General features: G+C 43.0%; 1 pseudogene; it reads left to right on the top strand.

The window, feature by feature from the left end:
- The window catches only part of LOC103655385 (probable protein phosphatase 2C 48), a 32,207-nt pseudogene extending 18,045 nt beyond the window's left edge, over positions 1 to 14,162 (top strand).
- The last annotated feature ends 9,883 nt before the right edge of the window (positions 14,163 to 24,045 follow it).

Below are 24,045 nucleotides of genomic sequence, written 5' to 3'. Positions count from 1 at the left end.
GACGACTCCGCACCATCCGTCGCTCGCTATCGATCCAGTCGGAATCGGCAGTAGAGCGGCGCCCCCTTGTTGACCCCAATCCGCGGTCCACTATCGCCGCTGCTGCAACAGGAGATGGGACTCCAGACCGGAGAAAACCCCATTTTCTCCGCCGACGCGACTACTTCCCCATTCTCCGACATCGTTCCACATTTCTGCGGCAGAAGCCTGGTCCAACCCGCTGTCAACGGGTGCCGCTCCAGCACCAGTTGGATGGTAGCCCTCCCCCAACCATCTACGGTGGCTTCATCATCGCCCTCCCCCAACCAACCTCCGCGAGGTTCTTCCAAACCCTAGCGAGCCGCATTACCCGGGATCGTCGTCGACCGTGAACAAAGGTAGCAAACCCTAAAAAGGTAAATCGACCACCTGATGTACACATGTGCTGCTTTTTTGTTCATACTGCATTCTAAGGATTACGGCCGGTTACAAATATTTATGCAGTTGTATTAATACAATTACGCACATTTACATATATGGTTATGCAAATTATAATACATTTTTATGCATCTCAGTTATAGTTTTTTTACATAGATGATGTTCGAGTGGTAAAGGAGCAGTCAAGTAGTTGTTTTTGGTAGAGTATATGATTTATTCAAAATTTCATATAGGTTTAGTGATATGCATACATTTATTTATTCCATTAGTTTGTAGTTAATACATTACTGTTTACAGCAAGTTTAGTTTTATTCAAAACATATTCAGATTTTTATGATTATACAACAGGACAGAATATGTATGCAAGTGTTTTTGGTAAAGGAGCAGTCAATTAGTTGTTTTTGGTAGAGTATATGATTTATTCAAAATTTTGATATGATTAGTGATATGCATACATATATTTATTCCATTAGTTTATATTTAATACATTACTGTTTACAGCATGTTTTTTTTATTCAAACATATTCAGATTTTTATGATTATAAAACAGGACAGACTAAGTATGCAAGTGTAACTAGATGAAATGTTTAATGAGGTTTATTACCACTATTATAAGTATTATGCAAAAATTCCAGATTGCTTTATGCTTGCTATTGAAAACATTTAGGTTAATTTAAGAATGCATGAACTGAATTTATTCAATCATACCTCACAATCAATACATCCGCATATCCAATAGATTTATGTTTATAGTTTTGTGTATTATGCATGCAGATTTGACTAAAAACATGAAGCACGTGGATCGTCCTCCGAATAATCCCAAACGTATAATAATTCAGTCAAGCCAGGGGTGTTCCAGCGTTGACATTTCGTGCGCAGAACAGTCCAATCCAAGTCAAATTGTGGGAAATCGTTCAAATGTTGACAGTCAAACTTTGATCAATGAAACAGTAGAACTGGATTCTGATGACGATGACTTTATGCCAGCTGTTAAGAAGCGTAATGTTTCTGGAAGCCATACAAGAGTTCTCAGAAAGGTTGTGACAAAGAGGATAAAAGCGGAGGATCTTCCCTGACAGGTTAGTTTTATGCATACTCAACAAACAATATCATATTCTTAAGATTCTGGATATTTTTTTAAAATAACACAATTGTTTTTGGTTCTATATTTTATAAGAGAGGCTCAATGTCAGGTGCAACCCACAAGATGTAATTGCAAACATTCAGATATTGAATGACAGACAACGTCAGGCCATAAGACATAAAGGGTTCTCTAACATTCTTGATATGATAGTAGATACGATGTGTAGTAGATCCCACCTTCGCTGGTTGATGGATAAGCTTGACCACAAGGACATGACAGTTCGTCCTGGTCCAGGTAAGGAATTAAAAATCACAAAGGACATTGTGCATCTTATCCTTGGTGTACCAAATCATGGCTGTGGAAAACCATTGGGGATTGATGAAGCAGTTGCAGCAAGTAACTTGAGGTCAGAGCTTGGTTTGGCTAAAGACGAGTTCAATGTGACATTGCTACATGATCATTTAAGGAAAGGGGAGGATGATGACCTTATAATCAGATGTTTCTTCCTTATCTTATTCAATCGCCTGTTGTTTCCAACTGCTAGCTGGGGCATAAAAACCATGAAGTGCTCCTGACAGAAGAAATGCACCGTTTCCACGAGACTGATTGGTGCCAGCTTATATTTAATGACCTTTGTGAGGCGGCAAAGAAGTGGCATAACCGAAGCACCACAAACGTCTCCATGACGATATACGGATGCTCAATTGTTGTCCTTGTAAGTATAGAGTTTGTCTTATGTACATATATTGCAATTTTTTTAGCTAGCTCATTGTTTTTTTGTGGGGCATGATATATCATATTTTATGATGTTTGTTATGTTTACTTACATAGCCCTTGCACATTGAAATTTGTTCTGTAGTTGTATTACCTGGATCACCTGCATGCAGCCACTGCCCCTCAAAATAAATTTAGTACACCTCGCATAAAATTCTTTGATAAGAATATCATAAAAGCATTGACTAAAGCTGACAAGAGGAAGACACGCCATGGGGTTGAACCTTTCGGATATTGTGAAGTAAGTTATTCATATTTAAACAAGTGTATTTTATGACAAATTTATGTCAAATATATGTGCTTAGTTTTGAGTACCATTGTTTGCAATACAAACTCATGGTCCAGTTCAATTTTCACTTACATTTTTTTTAGTTTCGAAGCTCGACCGAGACATGCTATTCAGTTGTACCTCAGCTCGATCGCCAATCCGAGGCAAGTTTTTGTTGTATTATATACATCTTTTTTAAGATTTATGAAACAAATGGATTAGGAGTGTGGTGATATTACCCTCAATTCAATTTTTCTATCGTATACAATCTAATCTACATTAATGAAAATCCAAAATAGTTATAAAGTATTTACATGTCTCTGCAGAATCACTGGTGTGTCCTGTTCATGCTCACCAATAGTTTGCATAGTAGTCAGCTTCTGTCCTCCTTGATTTATGGCCATCCTCGACGCATCTGGTGTGCTGTGATCATCAACCCCCGGCGTCCTCAATGCTGCTGGTGGAGTAATTGCCCCTCCGGTAGTTTCTGTTTGCCCATGTGCATCTACATACGAGCCAAACTGGTTTCCTCCTTGTTGATCTTCTTGCACCATTGATACGATCTCCAAGCATGGATTTGATCGATGAACACTTGCCGGCGTTGTGTACTCTCTGATGGGCTCTTTACCCCATGGCGCCGCCATTTTCTAGCTCCGGTTACTTCCTTCTGCCAGTCGCACCCTAACGCACAATTCTTGTTGTCTAACTTTTCTAGAAACGTTGGATTCTTTCCTTTTCCCATGCACATATCCATCATCGTGGGGGCGCTATTCATGGCGTGTTTGCGTGTGTATCTACTACATTATAGGATCGTGGGTGCGCTGATCGTGGGCATAACAGCAATTTATGCAAGTTCGACTTAGGTCGTATGCTATCGTAAACACTTTTTCGAGCCAATTCCATGATATGCGGGTGACACGTCACCGGGCCACGTTCAGAATGACGGCCCACGCTCTGTTACGCAATATTTATCCAACATTTATACATGCATAAAAGCATCCAACCATTCGAGTGTTCGGCTCGGCCCATTCCGATCCGGCTCGTTTACATAACCTGGCCGGGGCTCCCCTGCACCTATCGGAAGCCAGGGCTCCCATTACCATCAGCATATATATATATAGTTTATGTATTTAGAGCCTTGGGGTTTGTGTAGGTAGAGAAAGCCCCAACCACCCACACGATCAGACGACCAGGTGAGTCAAGCGTAGTTAAACGGGACCACCCAAACAATCGTCAGACCATTTACGTTTATGATGGTTACATTCCCGTTTTACGCAAACTAACACAACTCAGCGCGACGTATGGTCCATGGCTCCACGCCCACGTTTCCGCCCCCCCCCCCCCCCCCCCCCCCGTCCGCACACCATGGCCCACCAGTCGATCAACCGTGTCTGCTTCCTGGGCAGACCCCACCGCATGCCCCAAACCTAACCACTCGCCCGAACATCTAGCAACCCTAATTGATTTCCTCGTCGCTCTCGCCTCTGCGTGCTCCCACAATTGCCATCTCCAAGCGCCCCCACCCCTGCCACACCATCGTCTACGTGCGCTAGTTGCTCACTTCTTCATAGCTGAGCTGACGACACATGGCAGAAGATGGTGGCGGCGGCGCCTGAAGTACTTCTGCCTCGCCCGTCGGTTCTGCGCCCGTCGCCCGATGCATGTCCTCCATGTTTCCTTCGCTCTCCTTAACAACACCTCTACGCACTCTATCCACGCCTCAGAATGTACGTAACATGCTTTATCTTATCTTCCTTCTCCTGACCCCTTCCCATTGGTCCCATTGGGGTAGATCTTGCCCCAGCCTCTGATCCGCGCCTGACCTCCCATTCGCGTAAGTCACTACCACGAACCATCCATCTCTCATGCCACGCAGTGCCACGGTGAATTTGGCTTGGCTTGCACGGTGTTGCGTTAGTTTTGGATTGCCATGTGGCCTACGCTACTTCTTGTCTGCTTTAGAATATGTGCTATATGTGTTCTCTGAAATTGTGATTACTAGTTAAGCCAAGAAATATGAATCCACTAGAATTACTCGAATCTATTTCTTATTTTTATTGTATCTTTTGCCTCAACAAGGTGCCAAAGTTATACTACCATCTGAACATGAGTAAGGAGTTATGTACTGTAACTAAGTTGTTTTTGCATCCGAAATTCAAGTTCAGTATGTAATTGAAAAAAGAATGATTTGGATATGGATGTACTGTCTGTATAATTGATGATGATAGATGAGTAATTCTTTATGAATCAATTAAGTATTTTAGTGTATAATTTATGCAAATTTTATTTTTGTAAATCTTGGATGGTGTTCGAAAGTCAGGGCAATATTATGCTTACAAAGTGCACTTTTAGCAAATTATTATAGTACACAGTTTTGAGTGGAGATTGGAAATTCGTGTGGCTGAACATGGATTAAAGAGAAACTTGTAGTATTTGTGGATCAATTCCTTCCATTTTTCTTGTGATATTGTACATGATCGTTTTATCATATTCAAGTCATTCACTGATAATTCTTCACGACAATTCTTGCTTGATTTTTTCACAAATGCATTTTTGTGGATGAGCACGACAATGTGGTTGGCCATGAGTCGAAATACAACAGTATGATTCTATTCTACTATGCAAATCTATTTAAATTATGTGCTTGCTAATGTTGTTAAGGCTTTAAGGGTAATAGCACTAGTGTTTATGTTGTCGCTATCATGAAGGAGGCTTGTTATATGTTTTTACACTTTCTGCATATTTATGCGAATAATTCTTAAATGATCATTTTTCTTAATTTCATATCAACTTTTATATTGTGGTATTCCTTCACGTGTGACATGGTTGTACAAAGATTTTTGTCTCTGCTTCTTTATGCTAGGGAGTATAAAATATGATGATTTTTTTGTTCTGATAATATAGAATGATAATGGTTCGTGCTATGAAATGGTTAGATGATATCATTCCAGATGCACCTTATGCCATAACTGAACAATTCTTATTATTGTGTTGGTTCCAGGTGATGACCCAGATGGGGTGAGGGCTCTGCTGGTCAGTTCAGGAACATGATGCAAATTAGGGTGTCTGTTCATTCTACAAGGTTTGTGAATGCCTTTTTTTCTTCTTAGATATGGTGATTTTACTCTTATCTTTCACATTTCAGGACATTAAGCCTGCATAATAGTGTTCATATGGCATTTGCAATTATTGGTATTTTGGATTAAATATATCTTGATGTTTCCTACACTTTTTGTTGGCAAGGTTTGTCCGCTGGTTTGCTAAGGCAAGCAACGTACACAGACTGCTCGTCTTGGATCCTTCCGGTTTGTATAGTGTGTTGCTTTATGATCAATTGAGCATTACCTCCGCCTGATGGCCCTTATTAACAACAGTAAGAACTAACTAAGAATGTGCGCTGAGATTTTTCTTGCTATCCGAAGTGGTAAATTTGTTAATTCTAATTCTTTGTTGAATGGGTATGGGGGTTTTGTGGGTGCTGGATGGTGTTGTGGGATGAGGTCCTTTAGATTATGTTGTGTAAGAAATTTGATTTGATTTTGATTGAGAACCGATACCTGCGAATGGGTGATATGCAACTTTGTTGGTTAACAAACACTTGTTAGATATGATTTATGTTGTTGGCATCATCTATCTACAAGCAATTGAAGCTTGTGTTCTAGATGGAATAGCCTTCTTCGTTGCTCATCATGCATTATATAACATATTGCGTAATGGTTTGCATTATATAAGAATTTCGCTGCCAAAGATATACTTATGTTGATGATTTTAGCACCTTGTATCAGTTATCAACAGTCGTGCTGGCTTACAACTTTTAAATAGTCAACGAATTCCTGGAATTACAATTTCTATAAAAACACATGGGATAAACAATAAAATCCGCTAGACCACAAAATATATTCTCTCTTTCTTGCACAGATGCTCAATCTACCTGTTTACTGACATATATTGTATGTCATCTATGCAAATTCTAAATAAAAAATTGTAGTTTGTGCTCTGGTTTCTGCAAGAGGTTTGCACATAAACAGTTTTTTATTGCAGTCTAGGCTCCAACCTTTGGTTGATAAACACTCTCACCATAAGTAACGAAGGAATAAGAATAAATGATGGGAGGTACTAGAATCTGAAAATGAATAAATGATGTGACACGTTGTAGGAGAGCAGCATGATCTAAGTGAATGCATAACTCTACTCTTATATTATATCATTCCTCTCAATCCATGTCTTTTAACTGGTGAATCATTTAGGTTTCTGTTTGATATACTTATGCTTGTTCTGACGTGTCTTTATGCTTTATACAGGCTTACACAGACCTGTTTTGACAAGAGCCGAGTAGCGATGCTTCCATTTCGGACCACGACCTAGCTAAAGGCTAATGGTTCCAAGTGTCTAAAGTACCGAAGACAGGGCTAGCTCCTCATTTTTTGTCATGTCAAAAAAATCGTGTATGATTGCAACAATATTGGCAAATATCGTTGTAATTTATATTTTGATATACTGTGAACAAAACAAGTGCCCTCTGAGACCATCGCGATTTATGCATTTTCAAACTAAATTTTACGACACATCTTGTGTTTTATGCTTCCATTAAAAACAGTCTTACTGCATTTTACACCAAATTTATGACACTTTTCAATGTGTTTTATAGCAATTTCTTGCGAAGTGAGATTGTGTGTGTGTTTTCGCTAAATTTCGTACTCATTTACATTGTTTTAGCTCACGTTTTACGCTGAAAACATTCGAGCCAGAACCCGCGCACGATCGGCTGCACACGATTTTCACGCCGTAATTTTGGGCCCCGTTTGCTGTTACAAAACAGATTTAGGATTTACGCTAAATTTCGTACTCATTTACGCTGTTTTAGCTCACGTTTTACTCTGCAATCATTCGAGCCAGAACCCGTGCACGATCGGCGGCACGCGATTTTCACGCCGTAATATTGGGCCCCATTTGCTGTTACAAAACAGATATAGGATTTACGCTAAATTTCGTACTCATTTACGCTGTTTTAGTTCACGTTTTACGCTAGAATCCGTCCGAGCCAGAACTAGCACACGTTCGGGCGTGCGTGGATATACCTGACTGGGGCTTCCCATACTAATGGAAGCCCAGGGCTTCCATTACCTCCTCCCTATGTATATACATACATATATATATATATATATATAAACATTCGTCCAGAACCACAAAAATCTCGTGCACGACCCTAGTTTAGTGGCTTCTGTCCCTCTTTGTTATATAGAGCTTCTTCATAGCAGGATTGCGATTTCCTCTGAACGAGATGATAGGGGAGGTCTTGAAAAATTTCAAAATATATCTTCATCAGCTGACCCCTAACGCCATTGTTAGGCTTAGCGTCTTCATCTGGGCCCTCCGAAGCTAAGGGATGAGCCTAGATGCCGAAGCATTCTGTCGAGTGCACTAGTTGCACTACCAGACAAAGGCCAGGGCAGACGGTCTTCATGAAAATTTTGGTTGCTACAATTTTGCGTATCGCAAGGATATGAAGGCTCCAGTTCTCAGTTATCGCACAAAATGGCCAACCGGCTGGAAAGGTGAATGGTTTTATATTAAGGCTGATGAGAAGAAGATGGGGAAACTGATAACGATGGTCATGTGCCCGCTGTCCTTAAACTTTGGAATGACCAGGCCCCTATGTAACATGCAACTAGGGTCGCCATGCCAGCTGGCCGAAGTAGAATTCAGGGTGGTGGCTGAGCAAATCAGCACTAGGGACTTGGTGCAGGAATACCTGGCCAACCGGACGTATCCAACGTCACGCGGCTGGGGGATGCCGAAGATGAAGGAAACAAAGAAGAAACATGAACTTGTTCGATTATCTTATTGTTTCAAATTTGAAAAACAGTTCAAGAACCCTTGCCAAGAATGGCTAGAAATGATTGAAACTATGTCTAATGAAATATTGGGATACTATACCAAGAAAGAAGACCAATTGATGACAGCAGCCTTCGGCACCCGGCCAAAACGAAGGTTAAACCGGGTGATGGATGCTCTGAAATTTGAATACCCTAATTATGAGCGGCTTAGCAAGGGTGTTGAAGGGGTAAAAGGGAAAAGAATTGTCAGCATTCTGAACAAACAAGCTGCCAGAATGATGAAGGAGGATGAGAAGGTTTCAAAAAAGAGAAAATCCACTCCTGAGCCGAAGGTGGCAGCTTCGAAGAAAAGAAAGGCTGAAATTCTAGAGCCGAAGGTGACTGAGGTAGAAGAGGAGACTCCTTCAACACCTCCTACTACCAAAGTGGCAGAAATTTTAAAGGTAATGACTGAATCTCTACCTATCAAGCTGCTAAGTCCTCTGGGACCGAAACTGACAAAGCTTTTACAGAAGAAGGACGAGCCTTCGGCTACAAAGAAGGCAGATGGGCAGAAAAAGCGAAGAATCGTTACCATAATGCAAGCCATTGAACAGACACCACCATCAGCCTCGGCATCTAAACTAACACCTATTGCAAGCGCCGAGGCCACTGCCAAAGCAAATGTCTCTGCCGAAACTGCAGTTGCTGCCAAAGCCGCCAACCTTGAGAGTACACTTTCTAAAGTTGATAAACTGCTCTTGGATATGGCTGCGGAAGAGATAGCTGCGGCTGCAGAGGAGGTCATGGCCACAGTGCCTGACAAAGGAAAGAAGATTGTCGATGATGCTTCGGAGGAAAAAGACTTCGACCTTCGGAACCTGGTCGGGCAAGAATTATCCAAGGCCGAAAAGAAGGAGCTACAGGAGTATGGTATATCCTGTGGCTACTAGCTAGAAGCCATGCTCTTTGGTGGGATCGATGAAGGGGCCTTAGGATGCATTCGCGACCGCACCGGGGCGAAGATAATCGGCACTCTATCGAAGAGTGTTGGCTTCCCGAAGCTCGAAGCTGATATTAGCGGCTATAGGCGACAACATATCGTCGGCAGTTTGTTTTATTCCAACTTCAAGGTAAAATTCTTTTTTAAGATGAAGCAAAATTTTCTTTTTATTTTTGTGATGAAGCAAAGTTTTCTGATGAAGGTTTATTTCTACAGAGTATGTTGCTAAGCAAGGCGCTGAGAGTGCAGCAAGACCTCGAAGACAAAAAGAACAAAATTATAATCGAGGGTTTAGAAAACAAAATTAAAGACTACGAAGATTCTCTTAAGAAGAAAGATTTCCTGCTTCAGGCAATGGAGGGTTCACTAGCAGAAGCCCAAGCCGAAAACGCTAGATTAAACGAGGAACTTCTCCAAAAATCAGAGAGCTTCAAACAAGAGAGAAAAGATCTGCAGACAAAATACGAAGCTGAAGCTGACAAAAATACATAACTGCAACAAACTTTAAAAGAGCTTCAGAACATATGTTTGAACTTTGGCGACTGCTGCATACAACGATTGAAAAGGGTCTTCAACTTGGTTGGAGCCAGCTCCGAAGAGTTTACCCCCTCAGCTGAAGATATTCCAAACACCTTCGAACACATTGAAGGCGAAGTCGAGACGCTTGATGAAGTGATAGCCGGGCACGGTGTGGCAGAACCTCCCAAGTTATTGGGCCCACATGCACCTGCCCTTGTCTCAAAGACCTCAGACGACTATGAATGTGCACCAGATAACTTAACAGGATCTGTTCGATTGCCCCAAGGACCTCAGATAACCCACTTACAACCAGAACTGCGGGATTAAGTAAACACAAATCACACACCAGCAATTTTGCAGCGAAAATCTTATTACCAAATTTTACATGTTACATCAAGTTTTACAATGTACATGGTCGGAGTGATTACAAAAGTGATTCAAAGAAATAACTTTGAATTGTTATAAATTGTTTATAAGTTTGAAATATATGCTAGCTTAAGTGACCATCCTTAATAAGAAGTATAGAAGAAGTACTTAGACTTATAGAAGGTCATGCCCACCGGCGCTTAACACCAATCACAATCAAGTGACTCGTAACCTGCAGCAACAATGGGTAAAACCCTAAGTACGAAAGTACTCAGCAAGACTTACCCGACTAAAGAAAATACTCTCAAGGGTATGCTGGTTTTAAAAGGATTCAAGGAAAGGCTTATCAAGAATCAAGGACTCTGTTTGCAGAAAAGCTTACTATGAGTGGATCCTTACTTTCAACATTTTAATGCTAGATTAAGTATTAATAGACCTTGTTTGCATATAGTCTAATTTCATCATCACATTAATCCATACAACATGATTTTTCCTCATTATGATTCCATCCATGACTTAGATTGCAAGTCAGTGACCAAGTCTTTATATCCGAGAAGTAACGGCGATCCTGAATCGATTAATACCCAGCTAGGGATCTCCAATCACACGACATATGTAGCACTTAACCCTTGCATATGTCAACTCGCCGCCGGGGTTCTTAAGACCAGATCAGGTTCACGCCAACCGAGAGCACAGATACACCACCGTCCAGCCTCTTGCCACGGAGGGTACACACTACTCTCGCCATCTCTCCACTCCCATTGTGTGTTATCTTATTCTGGTATTAGTCTACCCGAGGTAAAGCTTACCCATGATGAGGCATGTGACTAGTTAAAAGGTCCTCGGTCAGCAGGCCTACATTCTCTATAATCCTTAATCAGAGAATGTACTTCCACCCACCTGTTCCTAGCCCAAGTCTCGATTTAAGTACTTCCACCCTTAGGATTGTTTGTGTTCCTTAGGATGAAAAGAGCATTATAGGGAACTTTGCAGTAAGATCCCACCACTGCTCCTAATGAAAATATTCTTGTAGGCAGAAGCCATCCTTCCTCAGGATAACCCCTGAGCTAGGCATTAACGCAAAGGACAACCTCTATCCGCAAGATTTACCTCTAGGCTAGGCTAAGCATTTTTGTAAATCATATTTTGATACTTCATCAGAAGTATCTATAAAGGGATGGATTTTAAGGTAGGCAATGCATCAAAGGGTTTCCAAGCAACTCCTATAAACCTAATGCACATTTCGCTAGACTTAAAGTGTGTAAAAATTATTTAAAAACACAAGGAAGGGGTTGCATGCACCGGAGCTTACCTGCAATAAACACTACGTTAGTGTTTGTTAGGTCGTGATCACTTGACGACCATCCTTTTGTCTTGGCATTTGTTGAGGCAGGTTCATCTATCAGCACCACCATGCGGAGTAGCCCGCGCTTGGGTCGACTTGGGTCGTCTTCCGCATCACGCGATTATTTATCATACCTCATGAGATGCACGATGCACATGTATGAGCACGAGTATAAAGAGTATAAGATAGATATCTACACCGAAGAGAATGAAACACTTATAACAGAACATTAAGCAAATACTAGCTAGCGATGTACAACTGATTATAATAATTATGTTTTTCTAGCCTATTCAAAGGTATCTCATATATCACAAAACAATAATATATATATATATATATATATATATATATATATATATATATATATATATATATATATATATATATATATATTCACGCTCTTCTTTCTTTTATGATTTATTAATAGAATCATATCACTACATATATTTTACAAGCATATTTTATACAATACAATATCACACCAATCACTAGATAAGAAAATCGTCGATCATATCTTACCCCAACATTATCGATCACAAACATAGATGATACTAACTACTAGCGCAGGACATCGACTTTATCTTACGCGCACTGAACACAACTAGCATCGACATATTTATAGATAATTGCATAAAATACTAAATTTAACCTACGCGTCACCGAAATACTATATTGTGTAAAATAGAACTAGTTTGAATATACTCGACAACTAAACTCCTCGAAGCACACCTCGCATCACTGGTATTTCTAACTTAAACTTCATATGCAAGCTAAGCGTCTTATTTCACGATCATAAAATCAATAGTAAAAATAGTGATTTGGCTCACCATTATCAACTCGATTCAATATTTGCGAGAACGACGAAAGTCTTCGATTGAGGTCTTCGATCAAACAGCTGGCGAGTATAGAACGGAGCTCCACTTTTCTCTTCAATCCATAACTCTAGGAATCTCTCCTCGACTGAATAATTTGGACGAACTGAACTTGAGTCGCGCAGGATGTTCACTTGGCTTGGGTATTTCAGACGAGCAGCGCATGAGGCACGATTACAATAGCAGGGTAAATAACAACACCGCGAGGAAGGACGACCATGGTGTTGCTCAGGCATCAGACGAGATGAGCGCGAGATAGAAAGACGCGCGACCAGAGACCCAAGCATCCGCGGTGGCGATTTGGACCAAAGCGAACTAGGGGCGACAACTCCCGGCAAGGTGACAATGCACCGACACGAGTGTCGTGGGATAGCAGCACCACAACAGCAGGTGAGCTGCGAAGCGGAATTAACGGCGGGCAAGAGCGGCCAATCGGCGAGACCCAAATACCGCACGATGGGCATAAGGGACAAGCGCGTGCGGCAGCGACTATGGTCGACTAGCCTAACGATATAGGGCCAAGCGAGGTTGACGACGAACGACGCAACGGTGGGACAGCGACCAGCACGACGGACGAACTAAGTCGCGGCAAGATCGACTGACGAGAGAAAACAAGGAACACGATGGTCAGTCGGCGAACTGAAGATTGGGAGCGATAGCCGGTGAGGAGCTTATCTCTAGAGAGCCGCGCGAGGGAAGCTGAAAATTAATCCTACAGTGGTTCAGCGGCAAACGATGGCTGGGTACGAGGGGCCAGCGATGCAGCCAGGGAGATGAGAGCAGGGAACCGAGCAGGAAAACGGAGCTTCGTCGGCGAGCTGAGGGAGAACGACGGCTGCACGCGCGGGGCGGAGCTCGGTGCCGGAGCTGGAGACCGAGTGTGCGCACAGGGAGTTCAAGAAGAGAGAGACGAAGGGAGATGGGAGGGCGCCGAGTTGGGTCCGAGCCAGGGACGCACTCGCGCGGAACCAGGGAGAGGGAGAGCTCGGCGAGCTGAGCGCAGGGGAGAGAGAAACATGGCGTGATGGCCATGGCGAGCAGGGACGGCGCGCACAAAGCACAGGGAAATGGACGCCGAGCAGGAACGCGGCGAGCTGAGGCAGGAACCAGGGGCGCGCGCCATAGGAGTCACTACAGTAAAACGATACAAGTCCGACGGCTCCCTTATGTCCGACGGCTGCCTAGGAGACCGTCGGACATAAGCTTATGTTCGACGGCCGCTAGCAGCCGTCGGATATAAGGGGGAATATCCGAGGGCTGGGAGGCGGACCGTCGGACATAAGCTTATGTCCGACGGCTTGTCGGACAGCCGTCGGACATAAGCTTATGTCCGACGGTTTCCTAGGTGGCCATCGGAACTAATGGATTTTAACCGACCCCCGCGCCCGCGTCGGTTTCATTTCCCTCTGTCTCTCCCGCTCGCATGCGTAGCCGCCGCCGTCGCCGCCTAGCCCACGCCGCCGCCACCATCGCCGAGGAGCCGCCACCGTCGACCAGCACCGCCCAAGCCTCTCCCGGGGACCTCCAGCCCCGTTCCGACGCCCAGCCCGCACCCAATCCTCTGTCCACGTCGACCGGCAACTCCACCGCCGCCCAAGCGACACCGGAGCCGCCCCGACGCTGCCCACGGCCGCCGGAGCCTCTGCCCCCGTCCCCGACGCCACCGGCGCCCGCCCCGACCCCGCCGGCGTCCGCTAATCGTCCGGCAAAGTAAGGAATTTTATAATGTTTAGTATAATTTTGTATATGCATATATTGTTTGCTAGCAATGTTTAGTTTTGTTATGTCCGACGGCTTAATTTAATTATGCAATTAAATTAGCTTGTTTTAATTTATTTATTAGTGGCTATATAATTTAAACTTTTAATTTCCGAGGGTAATTATTAAGCCCTCGGAAATAAGGTTGTTTTATTTGATTTATTGTCCCGTGAAATGATTTTTTGTAGTGCTATTGTATTAGTTTGGTTAATTAGTGACTATTGTATTAGTGTGGTTAATTAGTAATCATAACTAATTAAGTTAACTAAACCTAGGCGTCACCCGTTTCGGCCCAACACACCTTACAAGCGACGCATGTGAGGTATGTTGGGCCAGAATTGTCCCTTTATTGGACAGCCTCGGGATGACCGACAGAGTCCGTGTTTATGACAAAGGCATGTGCTCCTGCTTAGTTTCGGCAGCATAACCTCTCTGTTCTCCAATTGCACCATTTTTAGGCGTGCGATTGGAGAACAACGGGGTTATGCTGCCGAAATTTCGCACGACCACATGTCTTGTCATAAACACGGCCTCGTCGGTCACTCCTGGGTGGGTTTAGGACCTATCCTTTCCTACAGATGTAGGGGCGTGATTTCTTCGTAAAAACGGATGGCCCGTGCATTACTTATCTAATTAAGTTAACGTCTTGTATCTAGTATGGAGGAGAATCGTCGATGGATGTATGAAGGTTGGAAGAAAAGAGGTGCTCTATCAAGTGAGTGGGTGGCCAAGACTGATGCTTTTCTCGACCATGCTTTTGCTCGGTCAGAGACTGGAACCGATGTTAGGTGCCCTTGTAGCAAGTGTCGGAACATTAATTTCCTTGATAGGAGGACTATGTCGATACATATTTGCAAGAACGGTTATATGCCAGGCTATGAGGTGTGGGTGCACCACGGTGAGGACCCACCTCCTCGTATTGTATCGGAAGTTCAGTCACATGAAGAGGAGGACTACGATAGGATGGAAGAGATGCTTGACGATGTACGCCATGAGTTTCTAACCGTCGATTCGGAGAACCCCGGTCAACCCATCGAGTTTGAGGATCCAGCTACACCTGAGGTTCAGAAGTTCTTCGAGCTCCTTAAAGCTGCCGAAGAGCCGTTGCATGAGCACACAAAAGTGACCGTCCTTGTATTTGTGACTCGACTTATGGCTATTAAGTCTAAGTTTGCATTCTCAAACAACTGTTACAAGGAACTTTTGAACTTGATCAGTGATGTACTTCCGGAGAATCACAAGATGCCAAAGGACATGTATCAGTCTAAAAAGCTGTTATCTGGCCTCGGTATGGACTACGAAAAAATTGATGTCTGTGAAAATAATTGTATGCTTTTCTGGAAGGAGACCGCAGGTGAGAAGAAGTGTACTGTATGTGGTGAGCGTAGATTCGTTGAGGTTGAAAACGACGATGGTTTGACCGTGACTACGAAGATTGCACGTAAGCAGCTTCGTTACATGCCTCTCATACCTCGGTTGAAACGTTTGTTCATCTCCAAGAATACAGCCAGACACATGAGGTGGCACAAAGAAGGGGTACGTGAGAATCCAAATGTCATGGTGCACCCAGCTGATACAGATGCATGGAAGGCACTAGATGCTTTTGATTCCAGCTTTGCTGATGAAGTGCGGAATGTCCGCTTCGGTTTGGCAACAGATGGTTTCTCACCATTCAATCTAACTGCAACATCGTACTCATGTTGGCCCGTCTTTGCTGTTCCATACAACCTTCCACCAGCTCTTTGCATGAAATATGAATTTATTTTCTTGTGTCTTATAATACCTGGTCCGGATCATCCTGGAACAAAGATCGATGTGATGATGAGACCCCTGATTGAAGAATTGAAAATTTTGTGGGAAGGAGTCGAGGCGTACGATTGTTACAAGAAACAGAAGTTCAACCTGAGAGCCGCGTTTTTATGGTCTATTCATGATTTTATGGCTTATGGTATCTTTGCTGGATGGAGTTGTCATGGGATTTTGACATGTCCTATATGCGTTGAAGACACTTTATGCTTTCGACTAAAGTTTGGTGGAAAGATATGTTACTTCGATTGCCATAGATGTTTTTTGCCAGAGGATCACCCGTTCAGGTTCGATAGGAACGCTTTTAAAAAGGACACGATTGTGACGAGGGGACCACCCAAGCGTCTAAGTGGTCCAGAGATTCTCGCGAGACTTAATGATTTGAAACTAAACGAACATGGAAATCGTTTTGAAGGTTATGGAACCGAGCATAATTGGACTCACAAATGTGGTCTATGGGAACTCCCTTATATGAAAGCCTTGATTCTAATGCATAACATTGATGTCATGCACCAGGAACGAAATATGGGTGAAAGCATTATCTGCACTTGCATGAATATCACCGATAAAACAAAAGACAACCCTAAGGCAAGGAAAGACTTGGCCTTAATCTGTAGAAGACCAACTATGGAGATAGGAGAGAATCAGAAGAAGCCACGTGCTCCTTTCAGTATTAAACCTAAAAGGAAGAAACAATTGATGAAATGGTTGAAAAACTTAAAGTTCCCAGATGGTTACGCCGCGGGCTTTAGAAGGTCTGTGAATTTGAAGACGGGCAAGTTTTCTGGGTTGAAGAGTCATGACTACCACATAATAATGGAAAGACTTCTTCATGTTATGTTTCGTGGTTTTGTAAAAAATGATGTCTGGAAAGCATTAGCGGAGCTAAGCTACTTTTATAGACATCTTTGTGCCAAAGAAATAAAGAAAGAGATGATGGAGAAGCTTGAGCAAGAAATACCGATTTTGGTATGCAAACTTGAAAAAATATTTCCACCAGGTTTCTTCAATCCGATGCAACATCTACTTGTTCACCTACCATACGAAGCTAAGGTAGGAGGTCCTGTGCAATATAGATGGATGTATCACATCGAAAGGACACTAAAGAAGCTACGTGCAATGGTTGGTAATAAGAGACGAGTTGAAGGGTGCATCGCTGAAGAATTCAAATACAAAGAGATAGCATCGTTCACGGGCCTGTACTTTGCAGAGGAACACAATGTCAATGCCCATACGTTGCGGTATCATGTCGACGAGCCCCCTATTAGTGATATTGAAATTTTTCAATGGAGGGGCAAAACTGTAGGACCCAGCACAACATACTGTTTCACCAACGACGAATGGAAGACTGCTTTACTCTACATGTATAACAACATGGAAGAGATGAGTCAGTTTCTCCTGTAAGTGTAAACTTTATTTTAGTCATTGCCGCTAGAATTTTTGTTGTGATACTAAAAGGTTTGTTTCCTTGTACTAACAGGGAATTTGATTCTCAAAATTGCATCTCTGGCTGTGAACGTGACCAGATTCGTCGAGAGGGAAAATATGGGGGACTTAATTTCTTGTGTTGGTTTCGAGATTATGTAGATAAAAATGACAATATACACCCGGACCTTCGACAATTATCCCTAGGAGCAGTAACTGGCAGACGTTATGGTCGGTATGATGTCAATGGTTTTAGATTCCGTTCCACAAGGTTCGAAGATGATCATCCTCTAGCAGCCACGACAAACTCCGGAGTTGTAACTAGAGCTGTCGATGATGAAGGGAAGGTGACTAATTATTATGGAGTCATTAATGATATAATCGAGTACAAGTTTTTTGGAGATAAACAACTCAAAGTGGTGTTCTTCGATTGTGATTGGTTTTCTCCAAATACAACGCGAGAAAATCAATATGGCATGGTGGAAGTCAAACACAACGATAGATTAAAAGGCCACGACACTATAATCCTTGCCCACCAATGCGAGCAGGTGTATTATATGACATATCCATCTAAGAAAAACGGTTTGGTTGATTGGAGGGTAGTGTACAAAGTTAATCCGTGTGAACGACTATATGCTCCTGGTGATGCTGGTTATGTTGAAAGTCAAATCGAGCAGGAAGTGGGGGCTGCTGAGATTTTCCAAGACGAAGAACTTACAAGCACGTTTAATGTACAAACTAAAATGTTGGAAGAATCTTTATTAGGCGATCAAAATGATGTAGAGGTTCCTCCAAAAAGAAAATGAGTGACGAGAAAGAAGAAAGCTACTTGGCGTCCATTAAATCGACGAAAGCAACTAGATCCTGATTTTGATTACGATTACGATTGACGAGTATGGATCATGATTTTATTGCATATTTTATGATTTTATTGCATATTTTATTATTTTATTGTCGATTTATGTACTAACTTGTTTTTGTTAAAATAGGATGTCAAAGAAAATGAAGTCTTTAGCTCGTAGTTTGCTTGGGTCGAGGAGTAGCTCGAGGAGCAGCTCGAGGGGTGAGGATTCAGTTTTTCAGGGCACAGGTTCTACCATGAGCAGACGGAGAGCGCTGGCAGAACATTTGCCTCCACAAGATGTAAGTTAGTTGTTAAATTACATTATTTGAGTTACTTAATATTGTATGATGTAAGTTATTTGTTTCATAGGATGCTGAAATTGAGGAACCAGTGGTAGAGGATCATGCAAGAGATGATGTTGAAGATGATGGTGGAGATAATGTGGGAGATGATGCTGGAGACGACGCTGGTGGGGATTCTGGGGCTGGGGATTCTGGGGCTGGTGGAGATTCTGCAGCTGGGTCTGGAACTTCTCGAGTTAAGAGAACGAGGAAGCTGCATTTTGTTGGACCACCTCCAGAGCTTCCACCCGAATCTCGGGTTGTGATAAAGCCTAGTGGAAAGTGAGTGACATATCTTTGCTTAAATGTTATTGAAAGTTATGTTTTAATTTCTACATTGATTTCTGTTTGCAGGACTTGGATCGACGACTCGTTCACAGGCACAGGACACTACAGGCAGGTGAACATGGTTCTTGGTAATCTTGTTCGTCTGCACTGGCCTGGTCTTGTGACTTTGCCTACTGGCGAGTCTGTCCCCGCCACCACTTGGGAGCATTATCGCTATGGTGTCTGTAGAACGTTTGGCAACACACAGGCACTAGTTTGGGATGCATTCTGGGTATGACTTGTTTATACTATTTTAGTTATTCCATATATGTTTGCTTTTATGATAACACTATGGTTTTTGCAGAAACGGTACAAGTTGTCGGACGATGGATCATATGATATGAACGCTCGTTACGTGTTTGAGTTTAACGAGAACGATGTCGTTGCAGATGCAATGTATTATGCACGAATTCAGGCTATAAAGGCATGGTACAGAGCAAATGCTGATGATCGACCGATGCCAAATACAAAGGCCGAGTGGTCATCAATTTACTTGACGGAGGAGCAATACCTAGAGGTAAACAGGTTGTTGCCTCTCATATCGCATAAAGCCATGTATTTGCTTGCTTTATTTAAAAAATTTCATGTAGGTGTCGGTGCCGTGGATGGCCACCCGATCAGACGGTTATCGGGCATTGTGCAGATGGTGGGCTTCCCCTGAGTTTCGTGCCATTTCCGAAAGGAACAGGGGAAACCGTGGGACTGAGTTGTTCCACAACTACGGCGGTGATGGTCATGTGCGCTTGGCTAAGCGAATGGTAAGTCACAGTTTGTCGTAACTTTGAATCACATAGAAATGTGTCATTATAACTTTTATGTACAGGAAGTCAAATCCGGTCGTACGCCCACGGATGTGGAGGTGTATATGCAAGGGCATAGGGGTTCTGATCCTCAGAATCCTGATGTGTTATGCACTCAGACGGCCACCGACCGTCTAGTGAGTTTTTGATACTCTATTATGTGTGTTGATATTGTTTGCAAGGGCATAGGGGTTATGCACTTATATTTGATATTGTTTGCCTCCAGGCTTCGTATGGGCAGGAGATGGTTCAACGCCATGGGGAGGAGTACGATTGGAGGAGCCAGCCAATCGACCCTCAGGCAGCATATGCTAGCGCAGGAGGACAAGCCCATGGACGGTGAGATTATTTGATTTGGTTTTCAAAATTGTCATCATATGCTTGCGATTCAACTGAGCCATGAGTTACTATACTAAGTGCATGGTTCACTCTTGTAGGTTGGGTATTTTTGATTCTACGATTGATTCCAGAGAGCTGAGACGCCGTGGACGACAATCCACATCGTCGTCTTCACAGTCGTCCCGTTCACGATCAGCAGCCCATGAGATAGAGCTTGCAGTGTTGCGTCAACAGGCAGAGTACCATCAATCAGTCTTGAGGGAACAATTGGAGTACCAGAGGCAACAATCTGAATACCAGAGACAACAAGCCGAGTACCAGAAGAAGAGGGACGAGTATTATGCAAGCCTCCAGGCCCAAAATCAAGCTCTTCTCTCGGTAAGTTGAAGTAACATTTTGTAGCTTATTTTGCAAAACACTTGATGTGTATCTTGTTTGTCCAACAATGACTTGTATATAATTTGTAGCAACTAGCCCAACAAGCGGGCGTCCCGATGCCGACATATGGGATGCCGCCTCCGGACTTTGCACTGCCAATGCCAATGTTGGCGCCTCCACCTCCGCCTCCGCATCCGTCACAATTCCCTATGGTATGTACACATATGCGTGTGTGACATGTTCATAGATGTCTTATGTGTTTAAATGAACAACTGAGTGGTTACTATTTCATGTGCTTGTGTTATAGGGATTTCAGACACCACCCGCTTCAGTTGCCACACCTGGAGATGGGTCTGGTCAAGACGACACAACACATTCGTGGGTCAACAACCTTTTCAACACGCAAAGTCTAGCCGGAGGAGGTGGCTACTCGAACCATCCAGACGATGGATATGATTGATGTGTCGTGATGTTTATTTATGAAACACTTTGCAACACTTGTTTGTGAGACACAATTTCAGTTTGCAACAACCGTCGAACCTATATGTTGATGTTAAATTTGTGAATGTTAATATTTATGTGAGAATATTTGTGATTGTGAATACTTATTAGAATGTGTATATTTGTGATTGTGAATGTGAATGTGTATATGTGCATGAATCTGTTTTTGTTTTGTAAATGTCAGATTTTTTAAAAAACAGAATTTTGTGTAAATTCTGTAATTTGTTATGTCCGACGGCCTAGTGGTAGCCGTCGGACATAACCATGCCTTATGTCCGACGGCATTCTATACCGTCGGACATAACCATGTGTTATATCCGACGGCTTAGCGCTGGGCCGTCGGACTTAAGATTGTGGGGCCCACAGGCGGACCGGTAAAACGGTTGGGATTTGCTATTTCCGACGGGCTCACACAGCCGTCGGAGATAGCTTATGTCCGACGGCTGCCGTCGGACATTGCACTATTTTCGACGAATTATCTCCGACGGCTTAAAGCCGTCGGAGATAAGGCATTACCGTCGGAGATAACCTATTTCTGACGGTTTAATCCTTATGTCCGACGGTTTTGACCGTCGGACGTTGTTCCGTTTACTGTAGTGAGTCAAGGGAGCTCGGCTACTGAAGACTAGAGGTGGCCGAGCGTCTGGGGAAGAGAAGTGGGAGGAGCAGAGGATGAGCTCAGCACTAGAGAATCGAGATAACAACGGCTGGAAGATGGCAAAAAAAATCCCAGCGGTGGCTGAAGGATAGAGACGAGAGAGAGCAGCGACGGCTGAATAAAAAAAATCAGGGGAAGAGCGGCGTGGGGATAAGCCCCTGGGATATTTTTTTATTTCTTTAAAGAATTTCGCAGATATTTTTGAATCCTGACTTTTAGCACGGTACACTGGCCGACACGCTATACGAATACACATTTCATTCTCTGAATTTAGCGAACCAAATTATTTATATCCGAAGTTTTGAATCCGGCGAGAAACGAAAATTCAAATTGAACTGATTTCAACTTTGATATTGTAGTCAGCTTTGGTTTACGTAGAAGTCAGACAAAAATTTATCTGGTAAAGAATAAATTAAATTATCAAGGTTCGAGTTTTAGCCTGATGTTAACGGATCAAGCTAAACGATATCGGATTTGACTAGGAAACAGCTCAGTTTATAATTCTACGCCTGGTTTTTCTTTGGATTCCGGGTGTAGTCCGATTTAATTTTGTATTAACACTTTTGTCGCCGAGTTCAAATTAATTTACTCGGGTTAAAAATCATCAGAATGGGTCAGGCTTCCAAATTTGTATTCACGCGAGCGAGGTATTTTAAATAATCACCGACGCACCGATTTTCAGAACAAATATGTTCCGAACACCATAAAAATTTAGGAAGAACCCGGATAAATAAAAATGATGTCGAACTCACGACAAATGAAACAGATGCGATATTAAAATCTGTGCCCTGTTGGCTTCTCGCGGCACGGCTGTAGCATTCATGAAGGCTGGTTGCACACACGGAAAAACGGTAAACAAACCAATGTTCAGTCTGTCTCCAACAGACTTGGTTGATAGTATTAGAAATATATTTATAACACAGATTTGGTCGAAGGTTAGGCGGGATTTGGCTAGTGACGAGGCCCGAAGCTTAATTAAGCCGGTATGAAACTTATACTTGTTGCTTGCCATCTCTTGTAATTACTTTTTACCTTATACTGCTTGTTTGTGTGCAGGATGGTGGTGCCGAAGATTGATAGTCCGAAGCACATTGCGAAGGCTGCTGAAGCTATTTTTAGGCCTGCCTGCATAGAGCTTAGAAGCATTTGTATTATTTTTGTAAAAGATATTGTAATCGAGAATTGAACATTACTCTGTATACTTTGTCCATACCTTGTTATATATTTTTACCTTTCCATCCATGTATAAATTGCTTTGTTGTGGACGAAACTTGTATTTTTTGAGCCGAAGGCGAAAAACACCTTCCCTTCTTTTCGTACACAATGAAGCATGTCCTTGCTTCTTCGTACTCATCGAAGCATTGTTGTCAAAGCTGAAGTATTTCTGTTCGTGCTTCATGTTATGATGATGATGATCCTACGAATGTCTACATGAATGTGTATGAATGCAATGAATGATGTAATGTAATGTGCAAATGAATGTCCCAATCACACACACGAAACCACACCCAGACTCTGCATCCCCTTAGGAACGACTATTGAGTCTTTTAAGCTCTGCATCCCCTTAGGAACTTCTTCAACTGCAGTTGAGCTTTTCAGCTGAACTGAACTTCAGCTGAGTTGAGCTTTTTCAACTACAGTTGGGCTTTTCAGCTGAGCTGAACTTCAGCTGAGCTGAGCTGTCTCAACTACAGTTGATCTTTCTCAACTCCAGCTGAACTCAACTTCAACTGTGAACCTCTTTGACCATACACCAGCTGAACTTGTCTCCGGGCAGTTGAGCTGGGGTTTTTTCTCCCAAACTCTCTGGTGAAGAACAGTTGAACTGGTCCTGAGGGGCAGTTCAGCTAGTCTCTTACCCCTCTGACCTCTGACCAACAGTCTGCCAGCCAGACTGGCAAACAGGTCGCTAGAGGTGTCAGGGGCGGTTCAACCGGTTTGGTCAACCTGGTCAGCCTGCAGGTCAGTCTGCCAGTTAGTCTGACAGTCAGACTGGCAGATAGTCTGTCTGACATGCCAAGGGTGGTTCAACCGCCCTAGGGGGCGGTTCAACCGGTCTCAGGCAGAACAATCTGCCAAACGGCTAGTTTTGGAGCCCCACCTATATATACTCACTCCTACCTCTCTCCCCCATAGAAGAGTACGATTTGAACTCGATTTCTAACCTAAGAAACACCTCCCACTCTCTCACACACATCTCATGCCTCTCCCATTTCAAATCTTTGGAGAGAAATCTTTGAGTGAGTTTGAGAGCTGTGATTTTTGTGCTTCATCTCTAAATCTCTCTTGCTCTTCTCCATTCGAGCTTTAGTACTACATCAAGTTCTTTGTGGATTCATTACTGTTGGAGCTTCTAGCTCCTAGATGACTAGGTGTCTCTTGCGAGTCTCCGAATCTTGTGGAA

The sequence above is a fragment of the Zea mays genome, chromosome 4 (assembly GCF_902167145.1).
Source record: "Zea mays cultivar B73 chromosome 4, Zm-B73-REFERENCE-NAM-5.0, whole genome shotgun sequence".
In the NCBI taxonomy this organism is placed as follows: domain Eukaryota; kingdom Viridiplantae; phylum Streptophyta; class Magnoliopsida; order Poales; family Poaceae; genus Zea; species Zea mays.
The sequence above is the reverse complement of the archived record's forward strand: the minus strand, read 5'-3'. Positions and strand labels throughout refer to the sequence as shown.